We start from the raw sequence: 20,049 nt of genomic DNA on the forward strand, positions 1-20,049 counted from the left end.
CAGCATTTGATAATAATTAAATATTTATGAACCTCCAATTAATTTATTTCATTTTCATAATTTTCTTATTCGATTGTCTGTCATAATTTCTACAATCTCTTTCCCCTACCACTATTTATTTTCGTTACTAAATCTTTGGTTTGTAATACCTTGATATGGTATAGAGATATGGGTCCTGTTGCTTTCTGTAAATTGCACCAGTCATCTCCATGTAGTACTGAGTGCAGGAATATGAGAAGTAACTCCACTCTTACTCCACTCATGGCGTCCTGCTTCTGTGAGTCACGCTCGTATGCTGTTATAATTACCTACAGTTTGAATATGAAAAAAAAATAATGCGGGAATTTGCAGAAAATAAAAATTGATATGATAAAGAGTGACGTCCCAACAGATTTTTTTATTGGGGGGGGGGAATTGTTCTTAAATAATTCAAAACTTAGACGTTGTGTTCGCTGATTCCTCTTAAGCATTTCACGTATGAAACTGCATTCACCATCTGAAGTTTCTGAATCTCTGTTATATAGACTGTTCCTTTACTGTAGGCAAAGTAGCAGAAGGCAGGAAACAAGAGAACATTGCAGGTATAAATCTGGAACTATTTTGCCTTGCGTAACCATAAATTCGGCTTTTATGTAACGAGCACGTGCTGGAGTGATTAATACTCGTGATATAATGAAACATTTTCATAGAAAATAGACTAACTACAATACACGAAAATCGCGTCGCTCCGAACATGCTTACGTACAGGCCCAGTAATGTTAAAACTGCGAACGTAATAACCCTATCAACCTAAGTAACTCCATATTCTTAGGCTTTAACTCATAACCATTTCCACTTTCAGTGCTACTATAAATGCCGATATGCCCTTCTCTTCATAATATATTTACATCTCACCTTAATGTTTAGAGAATTATAGCTCCTGCACATAGCACAGAAAGGATGACGAAAGAGGATTTAAATTGGATTATGAGCTGACTGAACTGTGTAACCAACCAGGACTTTAATTAGTCAAAATAAAGCGACCTGTTATGAAACATTAAATGGGTGAAATAAAAATTGCTTGCGTTGTTTTTGGACCATTTTGTTGCTAGTGTTCATTATTATCTCTGCTTAATACGAGAGAATGGCCCGACGCGTCAATGTGGACATTTCAGCTCGTATTAGAGGTTCAGTGATTGATAAGCCCCAGCTGAGTTTCCCTTCTCTCACTTTGCAGTAGTAAAGCTACTGTGGATTATAAGTAGATGTTTCATTTCAAGGCTTCACTTTTATACGAAAATTGCGACATGAATCTGGTGGTATATTTTCATCACCTCAGAAGCATTGTATTTCAGGCATTTCATATCCTTAAGAAAATAATGCCAGTTCAGTGTAATCAGTCGAGTCTCAGTCTGTCAGTCTCTTACTTAAAATACGTATAAATATGTAACAATAAACATCACTATTGTTTTGGATAATGTTCATCGTCCTGAGTTTATTTAACCTCGACGTTTCGAAACCTGGATTCGTTTCTATCGTGAGGTTTAACGGAGGAAAGTTTCCTACTCAGCTGGGCCTGTTACAAAAAGTAGTCTTTGTCACTGAACACCGAAAGAAATTATAGGCTGAAATGTTTTCCCATTTCATACTGAATTTATTTCGCTGTCCATTGGCCGAGACTACTTTTATGAGCGTCCAGCTGAGTAGGAATATTTCCTCCCTTACACCTGACGATGGAAAGAGATAAGAGGTTTCGAAACGCCGTGTTTTGAGAAAATTAGGACAGCGGAAAATTTTCAGGAAAATTGTAATTTTCATTATTGGTAAGTTAGCCAATCTAGTCTCAGTAGGTCAGTCTCTCAGTAATGTCAGTCAACCATTCAGTCCATTCAGTCAGTCAGTCAGTCAGTCAGTCAGTCAGTCTAGTTAAGAATATCCTCATTCCAATCTGTCAACATGAACACTGCAGCTGGCAAAGCGGTAGAATACTGAGACAAGATGAAATCAAATTCTGTGACATTTCTCCCTCTCGCCAGATTCCGCGGTATATCGTGCCAAAGCAACATGATTCTATGGCACAGTATGGCTAATTCAGGTTACGTGATTTGCAACTTCGCCGTTCATGTAATAGGCTGGGAGATATACAACGGGATCACATACTCGTACATACAATACAAATTCTTATTAGTTAGGCCAGGAAATAGAAGAGTATGTTTGGATTTCGTCCCTATACACCATTCAGGGAATTCTACCAATTGAAAATCTAAGCGATTCATTATTTCAGAATGAATTTTGGACCAGACCTAATCTGATCGTGGTCCTAATCTGTGCAAGGCACGGATAAATAGTTAAGCGGAAGAACTAATAATAAAAGTTTTATTGAGTGGAAATTAACTGATATTTCTATTTACTGACAAGTAGACTATAACTGAATATGTACTGTATATTGTGAACTGTTACTTGTATTTATTTTTCGCCTTAATGGGCGGTTTTCTTCAGAGATCCTGAAGGGCTCATGTTATAATGACTTCTAACCTAAGGTTATATTTCTTTTAAAGCATCTTTTCATTTTTTACTATACAAGATTAAGCACATAGATTACTTTTAAAAACCCCAATTTTGCAATAATCCGTAGGCCATATGAACTTGGTTTTTGTATTATTCATACTCATTGTCTTGTGCGCCCAATATCTTACAATCTAAGTAAATCAGATGTATTTCACCACTTATTTGCACGTTTGTGTTTCATCTCCGTTTGTTATTCTCGCTACAGGACCCTTCCACCTTGAATTTACCGTCGAGAATTGTTAAGATCACTTAGCACGAATGGGAGCAGCGAGGAATGCATACAGGATATTGGTGGGAGAGCCAGAAGGAAAGAGACCACTGGGAAGACTAAGGCGTAGGTGGGTGGACAGTATTAAAATGGATCTTAGGGAGATAGGATAGGTTGGAATGGATTGGATTGATCTGGTTTAGGATAGGGAGCAGTGGAGGGCTCTAGTGATCACGGTGATAAACCTTCAAGTTCTATAAAATACTGTGACATTCTTGAGTAGCTGCAGAATTGGCGTCTCCTCAAGAAGTTACTGCTCTCTGCATTCCAAGCCATTCAACTGCTCTGAAGATGGAGGCGATACGTTCCTCCGAAACGTCGGCCGAAACGAAGAATACACGGCGCCTAAACCCAGAAGACGACTTTCTTCAAAAGTAAAGTGTTTTATCTCTATAGTTAATGACCGGGGTTATATTCCAGGCAGGGGCTGGGATTCTTTCCTTCACCACCGCATGCACACTAGCCCTTGGGGTCACCCAGCTTCTTATCTAGTTGTTACCATAGGCCCATTGCCGAGTAAACTGGCCGGGGCGTGATGGTACCACATTTCTCTATCTACAACCGAGACTAAGAATGACTGAGGCTACCTTCTTTCACTCAAACGTCTTCATGGCTTAGGCTTAGCAACAGCGTCATTCATACCAGCAGAAAATTTCGTTACCTGCCTTCGTCTTGTTCAAAAACAAGGCATCATGAAGACGCCTTTCTTGTCTCCTTGTTATTGTCCTCTACTTCCTCCTCCTCCTTTTTCTTGTTATCCTTTTTCTCCTGGGTTATATTTTCCGCCACCTTCTCTTCCTCAACCGTTTCCTCTTCTGCCTTCCTTTTCTTGTTATTTTATATCTTGCTACGCATATCCTTCACGTCTTCGTCTCTTTATGTCTTCCTTTTCTTCTTTTCTTACTCCTTTAATCCTTCCCCTCTTACTCAGCCTACTCTTCTTCCCTTTCCTTCTCCCCTTTCTACCCCTACACACCCTCTATTTTTTCATCTTCTTCAGTATTCTGACCTACAAAATTGTGCGTTCATTTTCTGAAAGGGTTGTGGATGAACATAAAAATCACCGACTAACGCACTCTGAGCGGGTCTGGCACTTGAGATCTCAGCACATATAGCCCTCGACCGCAAACGCCCAAATGGATTGGCGTCTCTTTATAATGTAATAATATCACTCCTTCTCAGATTCTTCACTTATTTTTATTCCAGATTACAGAGTTTCCGTTAGATTACGTCAGTTAAGCAAAGCATGTCCTAGTTAACCAAAGAGAAATGTTTTTGGAAAACAAGGCTTCACACCTGTGTTTGGTTTTAATATCGACAGTTTTGCAAGAGTCTTCGTCCCGTTTCGTATGAATTATGAATCGACGTTGAGTGGCCTCGACATCAAACCACCTTGCTCGAAGTTGCAGGTGGCTGGAACGAATTATCAGACCAAAATTATTCAACATTTTAAGTTGGAAATTAATAAAGGACGCCGATCACAGTGGCCACGCGATCTGAGGCATGAACTGTCTTCGCCCTCTCGAACACTGAGATCGCGGGTTCGAATCCCACTCCAGGCATCGATGTCTGTGTGCGTTTATTCTGTGTGCAGGTAGAGGCTTTGCGACTGGCTGATCCTCCTTCAAAGGAGTACTATGTGCTGTGTATAGGATTACGAAACTGAAAAGGCGGCCAGGACCCGACGAAGCTTGTTGAGCCATTGATGAATGGATGAATTAATAAACGACATTTCGGAATTTATAGAGAAACTGTTAGCAGCGAATGGTTCAGTATGCCTTGTTGACAGCCCACTTCCTTTCGTTTTTACCCAGCAAACATTGTGGCTGATTAGTTAACACTTCTCCTTCGTAATCTGAATTTCTCTAGGCGAATCTGGACCCGAGTAATAGCTTCATGATTCTTCGTGATTGAGATTTTTTAGTTTTCCTCAATTTCTCCAAACATGTTGGGTTGGTACCTTCTATATTATTTGAAATTCAACGTCCGTAACCGTTATAAAATTCAACGCTACAGTTCGTTACTGATACAAAGTTTAAAGTGAACATTCAGTGGAAAGGTCGTGTCTTTCCAAAGAATTAATCTTCAGCGGAACTGACTGATTTTGGTGGAATTTAGTTAGGAAGTTACGCAAGTTTCGTGTTGGGCCTTATTTGAATATTGTGACATGTAAATCCTTTGCCAGACAACGCCCGAAATACGCGAAGACAACAATAAGGAAGCTGTGTTTTCTTGTGTCCGCGGTGACGTCACACAACAGTCTGTAGCGGTCACCTGTCATTTGTTTTCTGTAGGTTCAGCCAGAGCGCAGATGGACTGGCTGGATAGCGATCACATGATGTGTTTTCTGTAGGTAAGTGTCCGTGCCGCGTCTATATAAGTAAGCAGAATTCCTAAGCTGAATATTAAGCTGCCGGAGTATAGCGGTAAGCTGGCTGAGTACAGCAAGCAAGTAGTAAGCTTGAGGATTACAGAAGAGTACAAGATGTGAAAATTTAACTTTTTATTTGAAGACTCCATGTGTACAGTAGTACAGTGATATTGGGAGTGTGTGATTTAGTGAGACTTTTATAGTTCCTGTGTTATAAATCCGTTGCCAGGTAATGGATAGTAAAGCTTAGTGGAAATAGACTGAGAAGATTAGTGTGGAATGATTGTAAATTATGTAAATCAGCAATAGTGTAATAATTATTTGTATTTACGACCTCTAGATGTTTGATAAATCCAGTCATCAATCCAAACCCCGTCTTTAGTCACTGTGACACATAATATTATAACGCGTATTTAACATGAAATGCATACCATATCGGTTTCAAATTTTTGTCATAAAACAAACCTGTATGTTTTCTTTAAAATCTGATTCGTTTGAAATAGTTTGTGATTTGATGAATATTTAGTGACGTGCACAGGTAAATAATTTCCCTCATATAGCGTAGCACCTCTGCTGTATAATTCTTTGGTTATACAAGAATTTTCCTCTTCATAAGGAGTGATGTTGCCATTACAGCTGCTTTTAGGACTCTATTCAGTGCACTGCCCCTGCTGCTGATCTATTTTCAGCAGATTTATACCTCCAGTAAATGAACAAAAAGGTCAAAGAATACTGGAAAGTCACGACGAACGTGTTGGGATTTGAGATTCCCACAACGGTGGCTGTGAAGACCACTATTTTCTGAAATGTGACGCCGTGTAGCCCTATATAAGTATACATACGTTTCGTAGGAACGCATTATCGTCATCATCAGGGTAGAAGTGAAAGCTAAGCAATCAGAGAAGCACTGCCTCCTGCTTGCTGGTTGCTTATTTGGCTGACACTTCATCAATGAAAACGGAGGCCAATGTTTCGTCGATAGTTCAGTGAACTTCTGCCGGACTACAAGCCGTCAAATCCTAGAAGATGGTACTTTATAATCACATTGCTGTGAGAACCTCAAATGCCAGAGTCTTCTATCACAGATGTGTAAAATTTCTAGAATAGCTGAAAATCCGGAGGAGTGTAATTGGATGCATGTCTCGGCAGTTCTGCTGATAATCGATACTTTTCGGAAAAAGGTACCTTATACGCCTGAGTTCACTACACTTGTTTCTTGTCATTGTGATTACGATAACGTTGACCCTCTGCTCAATTAATTAAGCACCACGCCACGAAGTCCTCTCAGGGAGTGGAGGTATAATTCCATCATTCTTGACGTCGATACTGCAGCGAGGTGAGTGGCCAGCTTCCCGCCTTGGCGGCTGTACTCCCGGGGAAATATCCCCCGGTACCCATTGAGTACGAGGCTTCGTGAGCCTCAGAGCCAATCTTGGACTTTGCACAGAAGAGAAAAATTGTTGCCCCCCCCCCAGGAATCGAACCTTACCTGTACACCCGGTAGCCCCCATTTTAAGCATCGTACATTCATTGACCACAAATTTTGACCTCACTGTCTATAGCAGCTCTAAGCAGATTGCCTTGTAGCGAGTCGGGAAACAGCGCAACCTATCAGCTCTCTTCCCCCTTTCTCAGATGAACAACAAGAAGTATTATTGCTGTGTGAATCAGCTTTGCGTTATCAGGAAAGTAGAGTGAAGAGCTTAACTTTTTGTGTCGCCTGTTGGACAGAGGTGTGAATGCTTCCAGCTTCGTGTTGTGAGCAAGACAGAGATGTCTTGGCGTCAAAGTCAAAATCACATTGCGACCGGCAGTCGGTCGGTCCGCCAGTCCGCTAGTCAGTTAGTCCGTATTGGTGTTTAGCCCCAACTGTGGCTCATGACCGGATATTAGTTACTGTTAGTTACGGTTTTGTCTATGTGAGACGCCCTCTCTGACGGGAGGACAAGCCTGGTCATTTGTCAGAGTCATAGTTAGCAGTTATAAGTCAATTGTCAGTATGTATATAACATTTACATAGAACTATAAGGTTTATTTTGGACTCTATCCATCGTCTGGTATATATGAGACAGGTCCAGTCTCCGAAACGTTGTTTCTTTTTTTTTTTATATNAAAAAAAAACGTTTCGGAGACTGGACCTGTCTCATATATACCAGACGATGGATAGAGCCCAAAATAAACCTTATAGTTCTATACAGCATACACCATCGTCAGAATCCTTTAAAGTCTATAACATTTACGGTTTACATATTAGTATATGGTATAAGAATGCATATGTATGTACAATATATGCAGAGCCTCTGTCAGTCCAGAATGAGGACAACAGATATGCAGTAGCTCACACTATAATGGCAGTCTAGACACTTGAACGATCTTATGCTTGACCGCCAAATTTAATTTTCTGTGTCGGTCATCGCCTTGTCTAATATTGCGAGCATTTGTATTTTCATGATTTTGTATGACTTCTGCTGCTGCCTGCATAGTTTTGTTATGTAATCTTATAACGTACAGGAGTTCGAAAGCCATATGCAAATCGCAGACCGGTGTGCGCCTTGCAAAATTTTCAGTGGTGCAGAGAACCTTCTTTTTCAGGCGCTGCAATTTCATTAGATGGTTATTTGCCGCAAATTTCAAGGTGGGGCAAGCATAAATCATTAATGGACCTAATTGGTGTTTATGGGAAAAAAAATTTAATGTCGGCGCTTAATCGCTCACTTTTGAATAGGCAGTATACCCTAATAAATGTTCTGAAGGCCTTGACTTGACAGTTTCTATGTGCAATATCCATGTAATTCTCCTATCGAGATTACACCGAGATATTTTACGTTATTTACATATAAGATGTTTCCTTCAGTCAGTGTAAGTCGGGACTCATGCGGTCCACGTCTACGAGAGAAGTAGGTTCCCTGAGTCTGTTCCTTATTTATTTTAATGTTTCAGCGCTCACACCCCGTCTCCATTGAGCTGAGACCGCGCTGCAGTTTTCTGAGAACAAAACTTTCATTGTGTATTTCGCATACTCGTACAGACAGGTGTCATCGGTAAAGAGGATTAGATCAATACCGGGTATTTGTGGGGTTTTAATTATATACAAAAGGTACAGTATAGGGGACAGGGCGGAACCTTGATTCACCCCTGTTTGCATTTCCCTTGGCCTTCTACTGAAACACTGAATTTTCTTTACGAAAGAAAAGAGCTAATAAGCTCGATCAAAGTGGTCGAAAATTCAAAGTTAAATAATTGGCTTAGCAAGCCAGTGTGCCAAATGGTATCAAAGGCTATTTTCAATATCCAAGAATAGTGTAGACATTGAAAAATATGGAACGCTTCACGATTTTCCGTCATCCTAACGCAAAGGCCTACCGTTCCACTTTTAGTCAATGTACGTACCGCCAAGCGAGTGCTGTCTGTGGCAAGCGCCTGACCACCCCTTACATTGCATCCTATTGTAATCTTCCATTGCGGGTTGCAGAGCCTTCTGAATGAATGAATTAGTACTGGGAATTTATGAAGTAAATAGCTCCAGTGTGAAGTGAATTGCATTGTTTGACTGTGAAGCTAATTAGAAATTTATTGCATTACTAGCTCTGTTGTGTGCGTCGGGGTTAGAATGGTTACTTCAGAATATTCGTATGATAAAAAGGTTCAGTCCTGCTAGGAATATGAACGTTTGTATCAGTCATCACAAAAGTATGACAGAAGACTCTGTTCTGGGTCAATTGAAAGAATTCACGTATTCATGACTCATTGCTGTGAGATTATTTTAGAGCATAACTCAGTGGGGTTGAGCAACATGCTGCGGGCTGGACGGCCGAGGAATCTGGGTTCTATATCTAGCAAGGGTAAAAGTGTTCTTACTTTACCACCATGTCCAAACAAACTTTGTAGGCCACCCAACCTTCTATCGAATGGATACTGAGGGCTCTTTCCTCAGGCGTGAAACAATCAAGAGATCACTTCCGCCTATTGTCTAGGCCAGAATATGTGAACCTATGCTTCCACTCCTCTACACGCCTTCACGTCATGGAGCGTATTTATCGTAATTAAAAGCAGGCAGAACTTTAAATTTTCTGCCTTTTACTACCATACCTGACGATATCTCGGTCGGGTCGGTTAAATTGGCGCTGGTCCTCGCCAGCAGTCGTTCTTGGTTCCGTGTCCCCGCTCTACTCATGACCATATTTTGCTGTTTCATGATTGCGAATGGTTCAACGCCGACGAGATCTCAATCCTCTTCACAATATTTTATATGCCTCGTAACCATCGTATCCTCCCTTATTTGCTTACCATGACAATATTATGTAAAGAGCACATATTATGAAGGCATTTTTATACTCATAGTTTCTTTATTCACAGGCTACTTCACTTTCTTATTCCCAGCTTCCTCCTCAGCATTTTGTTCTCAGTTACCCTCAATGTGCATTATTCCCTTGGTGATTTATCGTAGCTATAAGTCACACCGAATCCAAAGTGTCTGTCAAAGAAATAGGAGCCAATAAAAGAGAAAGTGTTTGGGTATCTCCTTTCTTCAATCATTTAGCGGCAAAGAACGCCCCTTGTTTATTTTCATTCTATTGTAGTGCATATGGCCGATCACGGTGGCCGCGCTGTCTGAGGCATGAACTGTCTTCGCTCGCACGAGGGCTGGTATAGTTGGTTCGAATCCTACTCAAGGCATGAATGTCTACACATGTATGCGTTTATTCTGTTTGTGTTGTCCTGTGTGTAGGCAGCGGCCATACGACGGGTTGCTCACTCCTCTAACGAGTCGTACCGCCTGTGTAAAAAGGATTACTGAATTGAAGAAGAAGCTAGTGCCCAACAAAGGGCTGTAGAGCCATACATGGCGGCACACAGTTCTCCTTTTTCTGAAGTTATTTGAATATGAAATTAACATGCGTATAACATTCATGAAACTCTGAAGAATACAAAATATCCTCCCGTTGAGAGGTGACACTGATGATAATTTTTAGGCTATGGTTATTGCTGGTCTGCCTCCGTACTTGGAACGTAAAATGACCGCATTACTGTCGGACCCTCCTTGTTAATTACTGAAATACATCTGAGGAATCTGGCTCTATATCCTACAGCCGTGCAAACGTACATTACATCAACATGGTTAAAAGCAAATAGTGAACAACGAAGTCAAATTTAAAGTGAGATGTGGACGTGAGTCGAAAGGCAACAGGGAGAGCGGCATTAATGATAACTTTCGAGCCCACGAGTTGTGGATTATCCACGGCATCCAAAGAAGCAGGATAAAAATAAAAGCAACGAAACAAGGCTGAGGGTCACGATTAATTAATGTCCTCTTGAGTGTGACGCCTTATAGTCTGGTAGATGTTTACTGACATTCTAAAGGAACGCATTTCTTAAATAAACTATAAAGCAGATAGAAATTAATACTACTTGATTGAATTTTTGTCTTTGTCCATTCCGTTCAAATGTAACTTACTCTATAATTATCTTATCCATCCGGGGCACGCGATAGCCTAGTTAGTTGAGACACTATGCTACAAGCCGGAAGGTCACGGGTTCGAGTCCCGATGAGGTGGATTTCTTCAATTTATCTAATCCTTATACCCGCACTATGGGTCTGAGGTAGACTCAGCCTCTAACAGAAATACAAGGAATCTTCCTGTGGGGTAAAAGGCGGCCGGGGCTTAATGTTGACAACCTCACTACCGTCTGTGAGCCTATTGTCTAGACAAAATGTGGGAGCTTCGACGTCTCACAACCCTATGGACATCCATGGCATATTGCAGGGATAGCTTTACCTTACCTTACATTTTTAAAGGAACACATTGCCTCTATTTTCTTCCCCGAAGATGAAACATAACATTCAATCGAAAGATCGGTAAATATCTACCAAACTACATCACATTAGATCCCAGAAGATAGTAACTTTCATAGTCTTCGCTGTGAGAACCTCAGACTCCGATCTCAACGAGGGAGTTTCAGAACAAGATGCCGAAGAGAACATACCGGAAGGGAAACATACCGGAAACGTGGACAGCATCGAATAATAAGGAGCATTTTAAGTTGTATGGAGCCACGATGGTTCAGTCCGTATAGCGACTAGGCTAGAGGCTAAATGACCAAGAAGTCTAGGTTCAATTCCCGCGCGGGGGCAAAGATTTTTATCTTCCTACCCTAACGTCCAGGTCGACTCCAGGACACACCCGCCCTCTTGTACAGTGGATATCCCGGAGGGAAAGGGGCAGGGGCGTGGTGTAGCTACAACTCCACTCCACTTCATGATGTGGTATTTAATTAATTAACCCCAGGGATAAGTTTACCTTACGATGTACTTTTCACCAAATATTAAAATTATGGGATCAAGATGGATTAGGAGGTCGCGATTTTTAGCACGTAGCCCTATGAATGGGAAGAAAAACATATAGGGAGAGACCACATGGGAGTTCTAGGTGTAAATAGGATAATAATATTAAAATAGATTTGACTGAAACAATGTGAGAATGTGAACTGGATTCAAATGGCTCAGCGTACCGCCTAGTGGCTTATTTTTGTGAACGCGGTGGTGAATGCACTGGTAGTCTTGACTAATTGAGCAACTATTAAATGCTGAAGGACTCTGTTATATCCATTTCACAGGTCACGATATACCCGCGTTATGACCCTGGTTCAGCTAAACGAAATTATATCAGAATACATGAAGTGTTGCTGATCAAAAACTGCGGGATTTATGTTAATAAAAAGAGTGAAACAGTTTAACATAGGTTATAGCAATGAAGTTAACAGGGGAAGAGATAAATCACGTATGTAATGCTATGAATATAGTGCAGGGGATAGACTGGCGAAACACGCGACCTTGACACGGTTCTAGTTTCCGGTAAAGGGGCGGTAGAATGGGGGGAGAAGCAAGAGGGAAACAAGTTAGGTCACGCTTGTTGTAAAGTGATACAAGGAATGCAAGAGTGACGTATACACAAACTCGTGCATTTCATATGCACCATATATGAGAGGTTAAGTTGCACGTGCGCTTAATTAATTAAGCAAAACGCCAGGAGTGAACAAAGGTGTCAGAACCTACTAAGGAAGGCTATGGCTGAAAATGGGCTCTTTTGCCAATGATAATGATATCGCCATTGAGACGTATGGGTGAACTGAGGTATTGCTCCACTGTAAAATTAATATAAGAGATTGTATTCGGAAGGTGCCCGTTTCGAATCTCATGCGGACGCCGACTCTCTTGATTGCGGTTTTCGTGGCTTTTCTTAATCCCCGCAGGAAATGCCGCGATGATATCTTCAGTTACGGAACCCCAAGTCTCATTACCTTGTTCACAAGAGCCGTCCACTGGTCCCTATTCTGAACCAAATCAATCCAATCCATACAACCCCATCCTATCTCTCTAAAATTAATTTTAATATTGTCCAACCACCTACGTCTTGGTCTTCCAAATGGTCTTTTTCCTGGGATAGTGCTATAAACTAGGCCTGAACTCCTTTTTGACATTCATTATAAGCGAACATCGTTCGACACTGTATGGAGCTGAAGTATCATTACATAATAACCAAGTAATTAAATTCATGGTGCAGTGGCGCAGTAACGTTTCTGTAAAATTTTGCAACATACTGAATTTTTACGGTGAAGAGTGACCACCATTTTTTTGGCTGCCCGCGACTGCTTATTCAGTGTCTTTGCAATAGGCTTCCATATTGAATATCTGCAGGCTGTCCTACCATCTCCAACCAGAAGACAAGTCATGTCGTACTGGCAAGGGACCATTTCACATCGGTTGTTAAGCAGCCTGATGCAAAACTGCATAATTTCGAGAGCCGGAATAAATAGCTCAGTCATGACAGTAGTTACTAGTTTTCTGGATGAACAGCCGAGGAATCGGGGTTGGATATCCGGGAGGGGTAACGGATCTTCTTCTTCTCAGTAGCGTCCATACCGGCCCTGATGCTCGCCCAGCTTCTTGTTCTATGGGTATTGGAGGCTATTTTCGCAAGGCTAAAGGGCTGGAAAGTGGAGCTAACCATTCAGCTCCGTCTAGTGTCGAGCTAAGTATGCATGGAACTGTAATTCATCTTCCCTATATCTTCCTAGGGGCCGGTCATGGTAGCCAAGCGGTCTAAGGCATGTACTGTCCTCGCTCGCTTGGAAACCGGGATCGTGGGTTCGAATCCCACTCAGGGCATGGATGTTTAGTTTGTGTGCGTTCTTCTGTGTTTGTGTACAGGTAGAGGCCTTGCGAGAGCTGATCACCCTTCCAAGGAATCCTACCGAATGTGTAAGATCTAGAAAAACCGAAGTGAACGGAGAAGTTCATGGAGGTAGGCCTAGGCCCACTGGGGCTGTAGTCCCAAGGGAAAAAAAATCTTCCTAGAGTGATGCTTAATTATGCACAGAAATTACTTGATAAAATCCATAGCCAATCAAAGAGGTTTATGTGCTGGAGAAAAGTTTGCTCTCTCCTGACTTGCGAGAGCTGATCACCCTTCCAAGGAATCCTACCGAATGTGTAAGATCTAGAAAAACCGAAGTGAACGGAGAAGTTCATGGAGGTAGGCCTAGGCCCACTGGGGCTGTAGTCCCAAGGAAAAAAAAATCTTCCTAGAGTGATGCTTAATTATGCACAGAAATTACTTGATAAAATCCATAGCCAATCAAAGAGGTTTATGTGCTGGAGAAAAGTTTGCTCTCTCCTGACTATATTCGCTAATGTGAAACAGTCTGATTATAATGAAGGCCTGAGTAATGTTAGATTTTTCCAAATGAATGTTAATTTCATGAAAAGTTAAACAGTTCCGTCTAGTGTGACTGGTGAAGATTTTTCTTATTTCAGTTATTATGCCCTTACATGTTTCTGTCTTCAGAGACGATCATCAGAGGGACACCTTTACATCAATACAGTTGGAAGTTACTATTAAAATAATTAGAATTAACTTTTCATAATATTGTTAGTGTGACAGACCAGAATGAAACAAATCGAATGCTAATTTATTTTTGTCACAAATGAATATACGTAAAGATATTACACCACATAAGTAATATATTTTTTCCTCATATTTCATTAAATATGTTACATATCTAAACGTGTTTTGAGTGGACGTTATAGATTGTATTGCACTAATACAGGCTGATGGACTTCTGTGCCGATAATTTATTTATTTATTTACTCTAAATTAATAAAGTTTTGTCTGTTTCTTGTGTGAACTTGAGGTTATGAGATATAAATATATCTAAAAAGTTTAGTTAAAACTGTATTTTTGTGTAACAGTTTAAAAATGAAACACACAGCCCGACGAGTATATTTCCTCTCGTCAAGTAATCAGTTTAGTGAACTGAGTAGAAATGACGCATAGAGCAATATTGTTTTCATTATCATTAGGGTAATACGAATGCGTGACTATGACAATAAGAGCAAAAATAGAGAAATGTAATAGATTTTAATCTGTGATTTGTGTACAACCATAGACCTATCATGTTGGTAATATTAGCAAATGGACCATTACTAGACTCTCAATATAACAAACATGAGTCCGTTATTACCCTATTTTTTCATTCCATGAAGCGAGATAAGCTTGTGGTACCGTTATATTAATGTACGAATGTGGGTGTAGTTTGCCCGTTTATGTCCGCTGCACTAATAATATTTTAATCAACTGATATATTTTGATGGCTGTTCATAGGAAATTAATGCAAATCCCATATTTGTTTGTGAGTTATTTTACCAATCTGTCGGTATCTAGACCTATAGTTTACAATGATAAAATGATTGACGAATGATGAATCGAGAAGGATTTGAAAGGAAGCGGCCGTGGCATCATCGAAGTGCCATCACGGCATCTGTCTGGATGGACTGAGGAAAATCACGGAAACCTAAGTCGGGTTAGACGGTGCCCAGGCCGATATTCGAATCAAGTACCTTCCACTGTAATGCTAGGGTGTCACATCTACACCGACTTGCTCGATTTCTCCTTCTTAGCACGTACTTTTTCTTAACATGGATAGTAGGTAATGGCGCCAGTGCTAGCATCTGGCGTGGGAACAATAGCGTCACTGAATAAAGAAAACCGAAATTCTGCATACAAATCTAACCGACACCTGATGATGACCCAACAAGTGTCGAAACATGTCGTGTCTTTAAGATTTATGACTTTAGTGTAAACATTCATTTGTATACATCCTAAAGAATTGTTTTGTTGTCGGAAACAATAAATATTTAAAATTTTTTAGAAATTATCAGCTTGAATTGTCTTGTTTTTAAAAGGAAAAAATTTAAGCATTCTGAACCGTAACTGGCCCCGCTTGCTTAATTGTGCGAGTAACATTGCACCCAATGCTTCAGCCAACGGGGAGAGCAACCACGACAGTTTCAGTGACCTGGGGCTAATTTGGAAGAGAGGTCGAATTTAATCACGAAAGTGCTCAGCATAGAAGTTGTATTTTTGGTTCCCAGAACACGTGTTTGATTGACGTTAAACACTATCAAGTCAGATACGTACTCTCCACATGTTTACATTTACATGAACTAACTTGAAACTTTAGTAAGTCTGCTACATCTATATTAGGCCCTATTCGCGTGCGGCAAGTTTCTGCAAAACAGGAATAAAGCTATTATCTACGGTTCCTATAACTTCATTTCCTTGAGAGCGTTGACGTTCGGTGTTACGCATTGACATCTCCAGTCTGTTCTGATTCAGAACTCATTCGGAAGCTCTTGATTTCTGTTTGGATGTGGTAGGGCTTCTTGGATTTAGAATCGGCCCATGTTGATAATCACGTGCAATACTGCGTTTCTCTAATGACTCTTTCTCAATCGCTTACGTTAACTGACGTCGAATAGTTGAATGGCCATTAATTACTTGGCGAGAAGAACCTGAAAGGAAGTATTCATGGCCGATTCTAAGACACAATCCCAAAATTTGTGTAGCGATTTCGAGGAAAAAAAAGAAAACCCTTAGATACAGTAGCCAGCATCCGTGTCGAAATTGGAAACCAGGACCTTCTGAATAAGATGCAAGAGTGCTATACCATGACTATACGTATATGTGTATGTATGTATGTATGTATGTATGTACTGTGTCCATGTGTGTGTACGTATTGTGTCTATGTGACTATGTGTGTATGTGTATATACATATATGTAACGTATGTGCGTGAGGATCTCAAGAAAATAAGCGCGGTGGAGGGTAAGGAGCAGTATCGTGTTGAAATCTCAAATAGGTTCGCTCCTTTGGAAAACGTAGAGGCTGATGTGGTTTTTAATAAAGCTTGGGAGACTATTAGAGAGAATATAAAAATTTCAGCCAAAGAGAGCCTAGATTGTCATGAATTGAAGAAGCATAAGCCATGGTTCGACGAAGCATTTTAAAAATGATTAGATCAAAGAAAACGAACCAAATTTCAGTGGTTAAAGGATAGAAGTGAAATAAATGGGGATAATCTGAACAATATAAGACGTGAAGCCAGCAGGGATTTCGGGAATAAAAAGAGGGAATATCTGGAAGACAAAATTGATGAGCTTGCAATGAACAGTAAGAACAAGAACATTAGAGACCTGTATAGAGGAATGAATGACTTTAAGAAGGGTTACCAACCTAGAACTAACTTAGTGAAGGATGAGAATGGTGATCTGCTTGCAGATAGGTGGAAGAACTACTTCTCTCAGTTATTGAATGTATATAGGGTCAGTGATGTTAGGCAGACAGAAATCCATATAGCAGAACCGTTAGTACCTAATCCTAGCCCATTTGACTTTGAAAGTGCTATTGCAAAATTGAATCGGTATAAATCACCAGGTAGTGATCAAATTGCGGCAAAACTTATTCAAGCAGGAGGCGAAATATTACGTTCTAAAATCAACAAGCTAGTTAGTTCTGTTTGTCATAAGGAAGAATTGCCTGATTAGTGGAAGAAATCTATTATTGTACCAGTTCACAAGAAGGGTGATAAAACTGACTGTAGTAATTATCGGGGGATATCACTGTTATCAATTTCATAAAAATTTTATTCAATATTCTTCCTTCAAGGTTAAGTCCATACATAGATGAAATTACTGGGGATCATCTTTGTGTGTTTCGACGTAACAGATCAAGTACTGATCAATTTTGTTTTGCATTCGTCAGATACTGCAGAGAAAATGGGAGTACAGTGAGATAGTACATCAATTATTCGTAGACTTCAAGAAAACCTATGTTTTAGGTAGGAAGGAAGTGTTGGATAATATCCTCATAGAGTTTGGTATACCCGTGAAACTAATTAGGCTGATTAAAATGTGTTTAAATGAAACGTATAGTAAAGTACATATAGATAAACATATGTCTGACAATTTTTCTATGCAGAATGGTTGAAAACATGATGATTTCCCGACACTGCTTTTTGAACTTTGCTTTAGAATATGCCATTAGGGAGGTCCGGGTAAACCAGGTGGTACTGAAATTAAATGGAACACTTCAGTTTCTGGTCTACGCTGATGATGTGAATCTACTGACATATAAATCATGAAGAAAAACACAGAAACTTTAATTGATGTAGGCAAGAAGATTGGTTTGGAAGTAACCGCAGAGAAACGCAAGTATATGTTGCTGTCTTATCACAGAATGCAGGGGAAAATCTTAACACAAAAGACAGCGAATAGATCCTTGGAAAATGTGGCACGATTCAGATATTTGGAAACGACTGTAATAAATACAAACCTGATCCGGGAGGATATTAAGATGGGGCTGAATTCGGGTAATGCTTGATACCATTCAGTCCAGCACTTTTTGTTTTCTAGAGTGCTGTCTATGGACATAAAAATTAGAATATACGAAAGTATAATTTTGCCTGTGATTCTGTATGAGCGTGAAACTTGGTCTCTGACATGAACTGAAGGTGTTTGGAACAGGAGAGTGAGGAGAATATTTGGACCGAAGAGGATGAAGTGACGGGAGATTGGAGAAAACTGCATAATGAGGAGCTTCATAATGTTTACCTTTCTCAAAGCATAATGAGAATGATCAAGTCAAGGAGAATGAGATGGGTAGAGAATGTAGCACGATTAGGAGGGACGATGAATTATATAGGATATTGGTGGGAAAGTAGAAATAAAGGTGCTGTCCTTAATGGTCGAGGAAGAAAACTACACTGACATGCTTGTCGCTAATGCTGAGTGATTGCTTACGTTAAATTTAAATATCACCAATTTTCATTTAAACTTTGTTTTGCTAAGAACATAAAGCATAGAGCCAGTCATTGCAAGTTGCAGAAATTGATTTATGAACTGCTCCTCTTGTGATTCTTCGTTTTCTGTTCCAGCGTTTTCATCGTAAATCATGTAATATTATCTCTGTGGGTGGGAAGTCTGGAAGCCTAGCTAGCGTTAGTAATTAGCCTGCTATACAAGGTGAACTACCTAATATCACATCCGGTAAATCTTTTGTTATTCATCAAATCAAGGCATTTGTCGGACAATATTTTCGTGCTTTCAAGAACGTATGATGCACGAAAGTGTCTATTTGTAGCTTGCTTTTTTTTTTTTTTTTTTTTTTTTTTTTTTGTGGGCCGATCCCGGAGGTACTGCAATACCGGGCCAACCCGTGACAGAGGTGGAGCAAGCCCCTAGCACTCCGTCATTTTCCAAAAATCAGTTTAATATTCTGGTCCTGCGATGCAGGACGTATCAGATATTAAGCTGATAAGAACAGATNCTTATTGATCTACTCTACAACTTTTGTGGAAATGAAAAAATCAAACTCTATTTACAAAAAAATGAAATTGACCCGGGCTTTTCAAAGAAAATGTAAGATAAAAATAATAATTTCACAATGGGCCCCCTTGAAGCTATGAAGACTGAATCGTTTCCTGTTGGAGTTGATGACACAAGAATTATTTGAGATTATAGTGTTAAGTTGTTTACTGTGCTTATAAGGATAACAAACTAACATTTTCAACCATAAGAAAGATAGGACAATTTTGCCTTTCGCATGTTTTCGTTTTGCTATAAGATTCAGTATGGTCTGCAACGAGTAGGTTCACTGTTAGTCTACTTTTCAGTTTTACTTTAGAATACGTCATTAGGAAGTCAAGTGAAAATCACTAAGAATTGAAATTGAATGGGACCCATAGCTCTTGTCTGTACTGATGATTTAAACTTGTTGGGCGAAGACATAGTACCATAAAGAAAAATGCAGAAGCTCTATGAGACCCTGATAAGTTGCTTGCTCTAGACGAAAATACAGAGAAAACTCTTTGCCGATGTCTCGTCAATTGCATAAAGATGAGTAATAAATCCTTTTAAAATATGACAAAGTTAAAATATTTGGGAGAGTCATGACGAATACAAATTTCGCTCACAAAGAAATTAAAAACAAGTTAAATTCGTGGAATACTTTCTGCCTTTAAATTCAAAATTAGTCTATTCCGATGTACTATTTAATAACGTAAAGATAAAAATATGCAAAACTGTAATTTTCCAACAGTTCTGTATTGTTGTGAAATTTAGCCTCTTATATTAAAGGAATAACATAGGCGGAGGATATTATTTCGGCTTTCGGGAATACGCCGCGTAAAATTTGAAGCTCTTTCAACGTTTCGAAACATACTGGAGTTTCCGCCATCAGTTTAATGACTTTGGGAAGGATTTCATAGCTCTTATATAAATCTCGCAGTGGGCAGTAAGTTTGTGGCAAAGCCGTGATTGGATTAACCCTAAAGTTTACAACTGCAATGTTTGCGAAAACATTGGAAAACCTTAAACATTCTACGTCGAGTAGCCCCGAAAGTCAAAGTCATACTCGTACATTAAGCTTCAGCAGCGAAAACCGGAGGTCTAGAATAAGTGAATAGTGTTTGAGAACGGGGTGCTGACGAAAATATTCGGACGGATGAGGGAGGTAGCGACAAGAGGC

General features: G+C 39.9%; 1 protein-coding gene and 1 non-coding gene across 2 annotated transcripts in view; one reads left to right on the forward strand and one right to left on the reverse strand.

Annotated features, from left to right (window-relative positions):
- LOC111866802 (acetylcholinesterase) overlaps window positions 1-20,049 on the forward strand; it is a gene marked incomplete in the record, with an annotated part of 712,234 nt that overhangs the window by 11,858 nt on the left and 680,327 nt on the right.
- LOC111866828 lies at window positions 18,694-18,890 on the reverse strand. Its single transcript, XR_002843226.1, has one exon. It is a non-coding gene; the product is annotated as a U2 spliceosomal RNA (small nuclear RNA).

Source organism: Cryptotermes secundus, unplaced genomic scaffold, assembly GCF_002891405.2.
Source record: "Cryptotermes secundus unplaced genomic scaffold, Csec_1.0 scaffold446, whole genome shotgun sequence".
Classification (NCBI taxonomy): Eukaryota; Metazoa; Arthropoda; class Insecta; order Blattodea; family Kalotermitidae; genus Cryptotermes; species Cryptotermes secundus.